The sequence below is a fragment of the Spinacia oleracea genome, chromosome 2, assembly GCF_020520425.1.
Source record: "Spinacia oleracea cultivar Varoflay chromosome 2, BTI_SOV_V1, whole genome shotgun sequence".
Lineage (NCBI taxonomy): Eukaryota > Viridiplantae > Streptophyta > Magnoliopsida > Caryophyllales > Amaranthaceae > Spinacia > Spinacia oleracea.
The window spans coordinates 51220331-51232335 of record NC_079488.1 but is presented as its reverse complement, the minus strand read 5'-3'; the positions used below and the strand labels follow the sequence as shown (position 1 = coordinate 51232335).

General features: G+C 36.8%; 1 long non-coding RNA gene across 3 annotated transcripts; it reads right to left on the bottom strand.

Annotated features, from left to right (window-relative positions):
- Positions 1 to 1018: 1018 nt before the first annotated feature.
- On the bottom strand, positions 1019 to 7092 carry LOC110790254 (uncharacterized). Of its 3 annotated transcripts, XR_008927827.1 has the most exons (10): positions 6845 to 7092; positions 6083 to 6278; positions 5713 to 5863; positions 5464 to 5546; positions 4507 to 4580; positions 4305 to 4389; positions 4147 to 4202; positions 3886 to 3966; positions 1318 to 2169; positions 1019 to 1228 (listed from the first exon to the last, which is right to left on the bottom strand). It is a non-coding gene; the product is annotated as an uncharacterized lncRNA (long non-coding RNA). The 3 variants fall into 3 exon arrangements; XR_008927825.1 differs by having other exon boundaries at positions 5713 to 6278; XR_008927826.1 differs by lacking the exons at positions 1019 to 1228; positions 1318 to 2169 and having other exon boundaries at positions 3854 to 3966; positions 5713 to 6278.
- Positions 7093 to 12005: the final 4913 nt, after the last annotated feature.

Sequence of the window (12005 nt, the reverse complement as noted above, 5' to 3'; positions counted from 1 at the left end):
CACTTGTCGTTTTGGAAATGTGATCCTTTTCCAAAAAGATATCATCTCGAGCAACAAACACCTTGTTCTCAGATGTATTGTAGAAGTAATACCCCTTTGTTTCCTTTGGATAGCCCACAAGGATACATTTGTCAGATTTTGGATGAAGTTTGTCTGAAATTAATCGTTTGACGTATACTTCACATCCCCAAATCTTAAGAAAAGACACATTTGGAGGCTTTCCAAACCATAACTCATATGGAGTCTTTTCAACAGCGTTAGACAGAGCTCTATTTATAGTGAGTGCAGCTGTATTTAGTGCATGCCCCCAAAATTCTATTGGAAGTTCGGCCTGACCCATCATTGATCTAACCATGTCTAGCAAGGTTCTGTTCCTCCGTTCCGACACACCGTTCCATTGTGGTGTTCCAGGAGGAGTCAATTCTGATAGAATTCCACATTCTTTCAGATGGTCATCAAATTCATAGCTCAGATACTCACCGCCTCTATCAGACCGCAGTGCCTTAATCTTCTTGCCTAATTGGTTCTCTACTTCACTCTGAAATTCCTTGAATTTGTCAAAGGATTTAGACTTATGCTTCATTAGGTAGACATAACCATATCTACTGAAGTCATCAGTGAAAGTGATAAAGTAGTTGAAACCACCTCTAGCATTTGTACTCATTGGTGCACATACATCTGTATGGATTAAACCCAATAGTTCAGTTGCTCTTTCTCCAACTTTAGAGAAAGGTTGCTTTGTCATTTTGCCAAGTAAACATGATTCGCACTTACCATAATCCTCTAAGTCAAATGGTTCTAGAATTCCTTCCTTTTGAAGTCTTTCTATGCGTTTCAAGTTAATATGGCCTAATCGACAATGCCACAGATAGGTGAGATCTGAATCATCCTTTTTGGCATTTTTGGTATTTATGTTATAAACTTGTTTGTCGGGATCTAATAAATAAAGTCCATTGACTAATCTAGCAGATCCATAAAACATCTCTTTAAAATAAAACGAACAACTATTGTCTTTTATTAAAAAGGAAAATCCCTTAGCATCTAAGCAAGAAACAGAAATGATGTTTTTAGTAAGACTTGGAACATGGAAACAGTCTTCCAGTTCCAAAACTAGCCCAGAGGGCAACGACAAATAATAAGTTCTTACAGCTAATGCAGCAATTCGTGCTCCATTTCCCACTCGTAGGTCGACTTCACCCTTGCTTAACCTTCTACTTCTTCTTAGTCCCTGTGGATTGGAACATAAGTATGAGCCACAACCTGTATCTAATACTCAAGAAGTTGAATTAGCAAGTATACAGTCTATAACGAAAATACCTGAAGATGGAACGACTGTTTCGTTCTTCTGATCTTCCTTTAGCTTCAAGCAATCTCTCTTCCAATGCCCCTTCTTCTTGCAATAGAAGCATTCAGATTCAGAAGTAGGTTGGCTCACCTTCTTCTTTTCAGATTTGGTGCCGCCTGGCTTCTTAGTCTGGCTGGCCTTGTTTCCACCTTTCTTAGCATTCCTCTTCTTTCCAGATTTCTTGAACTTGCCCCCACGCACCATAAGCACATCTTGCTTATCACTTTTGAGCGTCTTTTCAGCGGTCTTCAGCATACCGTGAAGCTCAGTGAGCGTTTTATCCAGACTATTCATACTGTAGTTCAGCTTGAACTGATCATACCCGCTATGAAGAGAATGGAGGATGGTGTCTACAACCATTTCCTGAGAGAACTGCTGGTCCAGCCGACTCATATTCTCAATGAGTCCAATCATTTTGAGAACATGTGGACTTACGGGCTCGCCTTTCTTAAGCTTGGTCTCAAGAATTTGCCTATGGGTCTCGAACCTTTCGAATCGAGCCAGATCTTGAAACATGTTCCTTAACTCACTGATGATCGTGAAAGCATCTGAGTTGATGAACGTTTTCTGCAGATCTGCACCCATGGTTGCAAGCATTAGACATTTCACATCCTTGTTGGATTCAATCCAACGACTGAGGGCTGCCTGAGTGTCCCCTTCGCCTGCAGCTTCGGGCATCGCCTCTTCCAGGACATACTCCTTTCCTTCCTGCATAAGAACTATTTGCAAGTTCCTTTGCCAGTTAAGGAAGTTTTTTCCCGTTCAACTTCTCCTTTTCGAGAATTGATCGAATGTTGAATGAATTGTTGTTTGCCATATTAAAACTACAATTGAAAAATAATAAACAAATAAATAATCATTCACAGTATCTCTTAATAAACTTAAATTCTAGCATACATGCATAATTTAATGTTCATTAAGCATTTTATTCAAGTTATGTGTTCCGGCAGGTGTGAATAAAATGATTCCAAGATCCTAAAACCATTGAAGAATTAAGCACATTATTTATTTAGACTCAATTCTAAAATCTTTTAGGTAAGCAAAAGCCTTTTGCTAATAGTCTAGAAACTACTCTTGGTTAATAGGTACGTCTAAGAGCTTATTAGGTAAACCTATCAATTTTGCCACGACATAAAAGGACTCCTTACTTATATCGTTGAGTTTCACCAAAACTAACATGTACTCACAATTATTTGTGTACCTTACCCCTTTAGGATCAATAAGTAACACCTTGCTGAGCGTAAAACTATTACTAGATTGATGTAAAGGTTATCCAAGTAAGTGTTATTTTGGCATGGCACCTTTTAACTCAATTTTTAAAGATTGGAACTTAAGGCTCTTACTATGTTGGTTAGATTTTAAGTGAACTAAAATCCTTAATCATGCAACATAATCAAGCCATAATCTCATGCATAATTAAGACATATTTAAAGCAATAAATAACTTAAAGCATGCATAAGATAAATGTGATCTAGTATGGCCCGACTTCATCTTGAACCTTCAACTTCAAAGTCCGTCTTAAAAATGGATTGGAAACTCCGTCTTGAATTTCACCGTGGGAGGCGCCATTTTCTTCAAATAGGATCAGCTATAATTAAACTAATTACAACTATATGATGGTGCGCATACCATATTTGAATTGAAAAACAAACTTTGGTGCATTCACTACCACAAAAAACCCTTTTGGAGTCGCCTCTTAACCACCTATAGAGTCGCCTCATGGCCGACTCCACAGGGGGCGATTCTATAGGTACCCTCTTTACGTGTCGCCTGCCACCCGACACTATAGGGCGGTTTATGCGTCGCCTCTTATGTTGGAGGCGACTCCGAAGAGGAAATCTAAGAATTTGTATGTATATTTTTGAATCGCCTACTTCATTTGAGGCGACACATATGGTACTCTATGGTGTCGCCTGTATTTGTAGGCGACGCATATGGTGCTCTATCATGTCGCATGTTTCGTTTGAGGCGGTGCAATGGTACTCTATGGTGTCGCCTACTTAGTATTAGGCGATGCATATGGTACTCTATGGTGTCGCCTGCTTAGTTTGAGGTGATGCATATGGTACTCTTTGGTGTCGCCTAATTCGCTAGAGGCAAACCATATGGTATTCTTTAGAGTCGCCTAATTCGTTTAAGGTGATGTATACGATAATCTATAGTGTCGCCTCATTTGTTTGAGGCGGTGTATATTTTAGTTTCCGCTAATGAGTCGCATCTTAATTAGAATTGCAATTTTTAATTTTTTTTAGCATATATATATATATATATATATATATATATATATATATATATATATATATATATATATATATATATTAATTGCAGCCTATGTAGGACTCGAACCTACATATATGTGCGTGGCACATTGCTCTACCGTTTGAGCTAATAGACTTTAAAGAAGAATTAATGGTAGTACTACTTGAAATACTTTAAAAGTAAATGTGGATGCTGCGCTTGCTGGCATGAAAAATCATTCACCTAATGCAGAAATAGAAACCAGAGAACTAAAAACCACCAAATGAGAGAGTAGGATATACCTTCCCCTTGTAATTTGATATTCATTATTGTTCAACCCTGTCACAGATGTTGAGCTACCAATCTAAGACTTCATAACTTTACTGCAGAACACCAACATGATTATCAACAGTGTTTATTGATAGTACAAATATTTGATATGCAATGCAAAGAACATATAGTTTTCCTAAAAGAGAAAAACTTACAAAGGACCTGAGATCTAAAGAACAAGAATATAACATTTCGTCCATTCAACTTGTAGCGATACATGTCAAGGATCGTACCTGAATCTAGAAATTTCCGTGAGTGGTCCTCCAATACCACATCCTACATCCAACACCTGAGGAATGTAAAACACACAAATATTAGGAAAATACTGAGATTAAATCTTATACTGCTGAAACTAGTCCATCACACACCCCAAAAGTAAAGAGAAAACAACCTTCTGTCCAGGTTTCAGTTCTAGTTACAAAGCAAGGAAGTGGTCATGGCGTTTGATGCTTTCACTCAGAGATTATCCATTCCATCTGTAAGCATAGAGTTACATGCAAGTCCAATATTCCATTTCCACAAAAATGTAAAATCTGGAGAAACATGCTAACAACATAATTACATAAAAGAGTTTTAGAAACACAAAGGCGAACCTGTGAGCAAAATGAAAAGACTCTCCCCAGCCAAACTAGTAGAAACTAGTAACCAGGTCATAATACTTGTTGACCTGTCATAAGAGTACATTGAAATATAAATAACTCATTCGGTAAAATCGTAGGAAACGAATAATCATAACAATCAAACTGAGTTTAGTTATATACTAAAGCTAGATTCTACAAAATTTCTAGTTTCCTTATCAAAACGAGTAGAGAAGCATACATCCTGACAAGCATTAAAAGGAAAAGGTAAAGCCTGCTCCTTCAGATGGAGTGCTTATTGCCTACTAGCAAAGACACTCTTAGATAGCTGGCATGTTTCATATCTAAAACATGGACACTTAGATGTTCCAATTGATATTGTCGTCAAAAATAACAACTGAGAACAAGTTAGTGGAAGTTGGCAAGACAATGAAAACAGTAGTACTAGACGTCGTGATGTTAATCAACCACCAAATCATAAACACTGAAACCAAATGACTAAGACAGAGAAAGAAGACACTTACAAAACCAAGAGACTGAAAGTGATAATCAATTGCATACACTTCACAGTCAAATTTGAAAATATTGACCTAAAATTTATGTAACAATGCTATCTAAAAGAAGTAGGGGTTGAAAGAAAAATAGATAGATACTGAGATTACCTTGTTTCTAAAGTGATTAAGTAACATAATAATATCAAACTACTGTCTAAGCTCGATAGCTTCCTTATTTTTAGGAGACAACTTTCAACATTCTCAATGCAGTACTGAAAATATTTCTAGGAGATCACTCAGATAGTGACATCAAATTTACTAATCATGATTCAAATTTTAGCTTTCAACTTCCAGGCCAACAGAGTAAATGACATAGCTTTACTGTCTTATCTTGTCTCCTTTTGTTTAAAGCTCGCTTAAAATCTCATGTTCTATTGTAAAAAAGAAAGAAGAGAAGTAGAGAGGTAGTCAGACTTACTAGTTCCTCAACATGTTTAATTGCACGGGTATCTCAATTCAATGTGATGTTAATGTAACGGCAGTGATGTTCCAGTGACGTTCCTGTAACAGGAGTGATGTTCATTTAGTTTTCCAGATGATATTTCGGTTGTTGTTAATGTCGCAGCAACAACATGTTATCAAAGAGTTCTCCTCTACTGATACATAGATGAAAAAAGGAGATAATCAAAAAAGTCATCAATCGGAAAGGGTTTAACCAGATGCGTACCTGCATTGTTTGTATTGGTACATTACTTTTGGAGAGCAGAGAAGCTTGTATATTTGCTCTGACATATAACATCAACAGTGCAAGCTCACTAGATTAGGACAGACGATAAGGGGGCATTTTCCCAGAATTTGATCTCATAGGACCAGTCATCCTGATCAAAGAATGCTATAACACTTTAAAACATAAATTGTTAAGCTTAGATGTCTATATTAGTCTTATCAAGTTAGGCGCTATATAAAAGATGCAGGAGGAAACATTAAAGAAAAGAGAAACTACATCTCTAAGCTACTATGTACTATCATATAGTCCTTGTGTTTACAACAAGACTCTAAGTGCATGATCGAAAGTTGTATGCAAAGAAGAAATCTACTGTGATATTTCTCAAAATAGCTTCTAGCATGGTCGAAAGCTCCTTCCTCCACTACAGTCCTCACTCCTCAAATACATTAAAATGCCTTCTTCCTACATGAATCTCGCACCCAATTCTTTTGCACCAATGTGATCACACAGACACCATGAATTCCATTCTGCAATACGACTCATGAGCAATACTTTGCACTCACAAGCTGCAACATAAACGTCAAGTTCTCCGTCAATTAGAGTGATTACTTATATCCAATCATCATGAGAATAAAATGTTCTCAATCACACCCAAATTAAGAACTAGAAAATATTAAGTCAAAGCATCATATAGCTATTCCCACATAAACAAAAATCTCAACGATCCAACCTCAAAGGCACATAATTGATGCAAATTACACAGCGACCGACAATTACCACTAAAAATCCATTAAACAACATAAATTAATTACTCAAATTACTAACTAAATCCTTGTTACTAATTTCATCAATTACTCATTATGAGAAGAAAAAAAAAGCTCCTAGCTTAATTTGATAGAAATTCATATTCAAAGCTAAACTTACAAAAACTGAATTATTAAAAATAACATCTACTACTCCGTATTTTTTTTTTTGGTATTGGTGAGAATGATATAGAACATAAGGGGAAGAAATTGTTAAAAATGCTACTGTATTTATTTTCTCTATCAAATCCAATTCTAAAAATTAACAATTAGCAGAATTCTTTAAATATAAAAATCATTTATTCAACGTTTTGGTAAGAAACCCTAACCTCCATAGTCAGGTCGTTGTCGCGGGATTAGAGAGCTTGAAGACAACAATAGAGAAGGTGGTAGGATGCCATGGAGTAAAGAGACGCCTTGCCGTCGTAGAGAGAACTTCACAATCTCTTTCGAGGAGAGAGAGTGTGTATTATCACAGTACGAGGGAGGCGAGAGGAGGAAGGTGAGAGCCTGAGAGGGGTGGGGGTAGAGAATTGAGATGAAACCGAATACCGTGAGGTGTAGACCCTACAGTTAGGTAAAGGGTTCTTTTAAAAATTCCCATGGGCTATGGTGTCGCCTTAATTTAATATATGACGCGTAAGACTAGACGTAAGGTGTCGGTTGTATTAGAACAGGCGATGTATAAATTTTACACGTCCCCTGTAATTTAGCGAGCACGTGTAAATTATATGCGTCCCTTTTTTTTAATCGTAGGCGACTCGTAAAGTCAAAGTTTTAGAGTCGCATATGATATAAAAAGGGATGCATAAGGTTTACGTGTCGCCTGTAATATAATAGGCGACGCGAAATATTTTTATTTGATATTTTAATTTCATTTATCTAACATTATGTGTCGCCTGCTCTATAAAAGGCGACTCTAAAATCTAAGGTGTCGCCTATTTATTTGAGGCGACTCGAAAAGGCCGACTCCATAGGGTGTTTTTGTAGTAGTGATTAGACCAATTACATTCAAATTAATGGTACGCAGACCATATTTTCTATCCTATTTGGGCCATACTAGTCACTTCATAACCTGCAAAACAGTACATATACAATATATACCATTCACCCATTCATTATCATGAATGGCCCACATAGCTGGTTAGTAAAACACATTATGCATCACGTAAACATTTGCAGCAATTAATCAAGGGCACCAATAATATACCAATTATTCAGTCCCTATTAATTCTAATCAAGTTGTTTAACCTTAAAGAATTTGTAGACCTAATCAAGAGTTTATGACTAAAGGCTCCCACTTAAACCAATAACTTTATATACTTTACTAATTTTAAACATAAAAATGTATTTCTAGTCTAACCGAAAACATACAAGTTTAATTAAAATTTAAAGCTCATATAAAATTATAATCGAATCCATTTAGTTAATTTATTTTCAGTTGATTTAAACGAATTTAAATTCATTCAAGGTTTTTGATTTTAGTAAAATAATTAGTATAAATTAAAATTTATAATAATTATAATATTCAAAATTAAAATCCAAGAAAACAATTTAAATTATTAATTTTAAAATTAATTAAAATTATTTCCGAACTGAAAATTCAAATTAAAATTCAAAACGACTCAATCGTAACACGACGAGGCACTTGGGCTTGCGCCCAAGCCCCATCGAGTGCACGACTGATCGCACGGCCATGGCACAATGCAGCAGCAGCTACACTCAAGGGATGCACCGCTCGCTAGGCGCGAGCAATCTCTCGTGGCGAGGCAGCGCTCGTTGGTGCGTGGAGCAGTGCTCGCTGGGCGACCCAGCTTGCGCTCTCCCGCGCGCGCGCCTCGACCTTGTGCCACGCCCCATTACCCATCGCCCATGTACACAGCACACACGCCCAGGTAGCCTCGCCTCGCGCGCGCGCCATGCTTGGTTGCTCGCTGTATTCGTACCGCACGGGCGACGAGCTCCCTTGCTTGTCGTCGCGTGCCCACACTATACAACACCCCTTAAGGGTAACACGTAGCGTCCTTTGCTTTGTGGCGTGCAACATTCATGAGCGTTTTTCATAAAAATTTAAAATTTTTGATTTAAAATTTATGACAAATTAATAAATCATATTAATTTCAAAATTTTAGGGCGAAAAATCGAAAATTTATTAATCAATTAATTTCCGATTAACATGGATTCAAATCTAGGTCATAAAAATTTAAAATTTATCATAAATTAACAATTTTTATGGTGGTTTTTAATCATGGATACCTAATTAAATTGCCAATTAATTATGAAAATCAAATCAAATTCTAAATTATTCGAATTTCAACAAATTAATTACAATTACAAATTAGGTTGTATAATTAACAAGTTAGGCATTCAAAATTCTTAAACATATACAGTAGGTCAATCAAAAATTCAAGATTTATCAACAAGAATCGCAAATATTCAATTTAACATCTTAAATTTACAAACTTTTGCGTTCGAAAAACTAAAACCTCCGAAAAGTCATAGTTAGGCTTCGAATTTGGGAATTCTGGGTTCGGCCGAATATTAGCTTTTTTGTCAAAATTTTAGAATGCCTTTTACATGCGGAATTGACACAAAAATCACTCGATTTCATTGAGTAATGAATAAACTGCCAAAAAACTGCGTATATATAATTAAATAAACGCAATTTGCAATTAATTAACAATTACGAAAATTAATCACCCCTTTTAATTCTTTGCAAATTTGTAAAATTTAACCATGTTATGCAATTTAGATTATGAAAATGATAAGAGGCTCGTGATACCACTGTTAGGTTTTGATACATATGACAAAACATAAATCATGCGGAAAACCTTAATGCCAGGAAACATATTATTTACACATAATCAGTTAGCATAATTTAGGTGCATACACTTTGTAGCGTGCCCTCCCTAGCTGCGCCCGAACCGAACAAGAACAAGTCTTTAGGACTCCAAGTGTCGTCCCTCCGTAGATAGTCCACAGCACGTCCGGATCCGCCTTAAGATTGACCAACTAGAATCGCCCTTAAGGTACTATAATTTTCGGCTAATTATAGGCAAGAATGTGACTGATTTTTCTGCTCAAAAATCACTGTTTTATTGTATGAATACTTGTTGAAAAACTCGTGTATAAATTTATGACCCTAGGCATATATTTATAGAACCATGGAAAGGATTTCGAATCCTGTTAGAATACTAATTAATTAATCAGAATGCTTTTAGAACTCTAAATAATTAATTTAATCTTTTAGGATTAGGATTTAATCAATGCACGAATTCCGATAGCTTTAGGATTCGTATAGCACGTACACACGCACCGCACGAGCACCGCACGCCCATGCGCAAGCCTCGCGGCCCACGCTGAGCGCACGGCGCACAGGCCCACTGCCCGCAGCCCATTTGTTTGATCCGTGCGCGCGTGCCAAGCGTTGGCTGGGCCTGGCCTTGCGCTGGGCCTGGTCGAGGCCTTGGCGTGTTTGCTTGATGCGTGTGGCTTGCTGGGCGACGGCCTGGCTTCGTGCTGGGCCTTCGTCTAGCAAGCCTCGTCCGATGCTAATTCGTACGATACGCTTCCGATTAAATTCCCGATTCCGGAATTCATTTCCGATACGAACAATATTTAATATTTCCGATTCCGGAATTAATTTCCGTTTCGAACAAATATTTAATATTTCCGTTTCCGGAATTATTTTCCGATTCCGATAATATTTCCGATTCTGACAATATTTCCGTTTCCGGCAAAATTTCTGATTCCGGCAATATTTCCATTTCCGATAATATTTCCGATACGTACCACGTTTCCGTTTCCGGCAACATCTACGACTTGGATAATATTTATATTTCCGATACGATCCATATTTCCGTTTCCGGCAATATCATCGTTTCCGGAGTATTCATTTACTTGCCTTTGACGATCTTAGCTCCCACTGAAACCAAGATCCGTCGATTCGGAATATCCATAGATGGAGTATTTAATGCCATTAAATAATTAATCCGTTTAGGTACTATTTGTGTGACCCTACGGGTTCTGTCAAGAGTAAGCTGTGGAATAATATCATTAATTCCACTTGAACTGAAGCGGCCTCTAGCTAGGCATTCAGCTCACTTGATCTCACTGAATTATTAACTTGTTAATTAATACCGAACCGCATTTATTAGACTTAACATTAAATGCATACTTGGACCAAGGGCATTATTTCCTTCACTGTGGCTATTAGATATGAATTGTTTCTAGTACATAGTGAGAGCCTGCTAGTTATTTTATCCTAAGGAATTCATAAGATTCGAGAGATGCATGTTTTCCTAGTTATGATTGTTAATTGATTGTTGTTGTCCGTTGTCCAATCCCGGTCTGCATTTGTGGTGAACCGCTGCCCTAGATTCCCTTAATATTGTTATATTCCATTTTAATTATTGCCTTAGTTTAGCATACAAACCAATCCAACCCTTTTGTTACCAGTAGTCTAGATTAGTTAATTAATAGTAGAAAGAACACTGTTTCCCTGTGGATTCGATCCTGACTTCCCTTGCTACCTAGCTAGTGGACTTAAGTTTATTTTTGATAAGGTGATACGACTTTAGCCTGTCAGGTACCCAACCTTAGGTAAAACTCCTCTATAAAAGGAGAAGAGTTTTTGCTTTTCAAAACACACAACTGATCTCTACAAAATATATCTTACAGAGCTTAAACATTTTAAAAGAATCAGTTTGCAAAATAGAGTGTTCCTTGAGTTCCTTATTGCTATAAGCTTTATTATGTACTAGAGTTTATCTATCAAATTGTATTTTGGGTTTAAGGATTGAGTGATCCTTGAGTGACTTAGAGTTAAGTCAGAGAGAGAAAGAGTGACTTAGAGTTAAGTCAAAGAGAAAAGGAGCGACTTAGAGTTAAGTCAGAGTGAGAAAGAGGAGCACAGTAATCGACGGGGATTGCTGTGGGGAACTCATATTCGAGAGGAACTCGAGTTAAAGAGTGTATTTGTAATAGATTTATTGCATTAATACAAAAGAGTTGTGAGGTTCTTCTTGATTAGGATCAAGAAGGTTCCTCAGTTTCATATCTTTTTTCGCTCATTGTTCTCAGTCTCTTTATTGTTTAAATTCCGCAAGAAACTTACCCAAGTTCCCAAGAAACAATTCACCCCCCCTCTTCTCAAGTGTTCTACTGAACTATCATAATTATTATGCCAAGTGCCATGAAAGTACGAACATGAATCAAGCTAATGACAGAGGAAAATGAGACAAAAGTTGTTGATCTGTCCGTTGATTCACCTACTTCTGTTCTCGAAGATGAGGCCGGTATACTTCTTAATTTTCTTCGTCTATTTTATTTTCATGTTTAAAATTGTTACTCCAATTTTTTTGGAGAAGGGATAGGTTAGTATTAGTGTGTTCTTTGTTAGGTTATGATACATATGACAATTCATAAATCATGCGAAAACAACCATTAAGCCAGGAATACATATTATTTACACATAATCATTTAGCATAG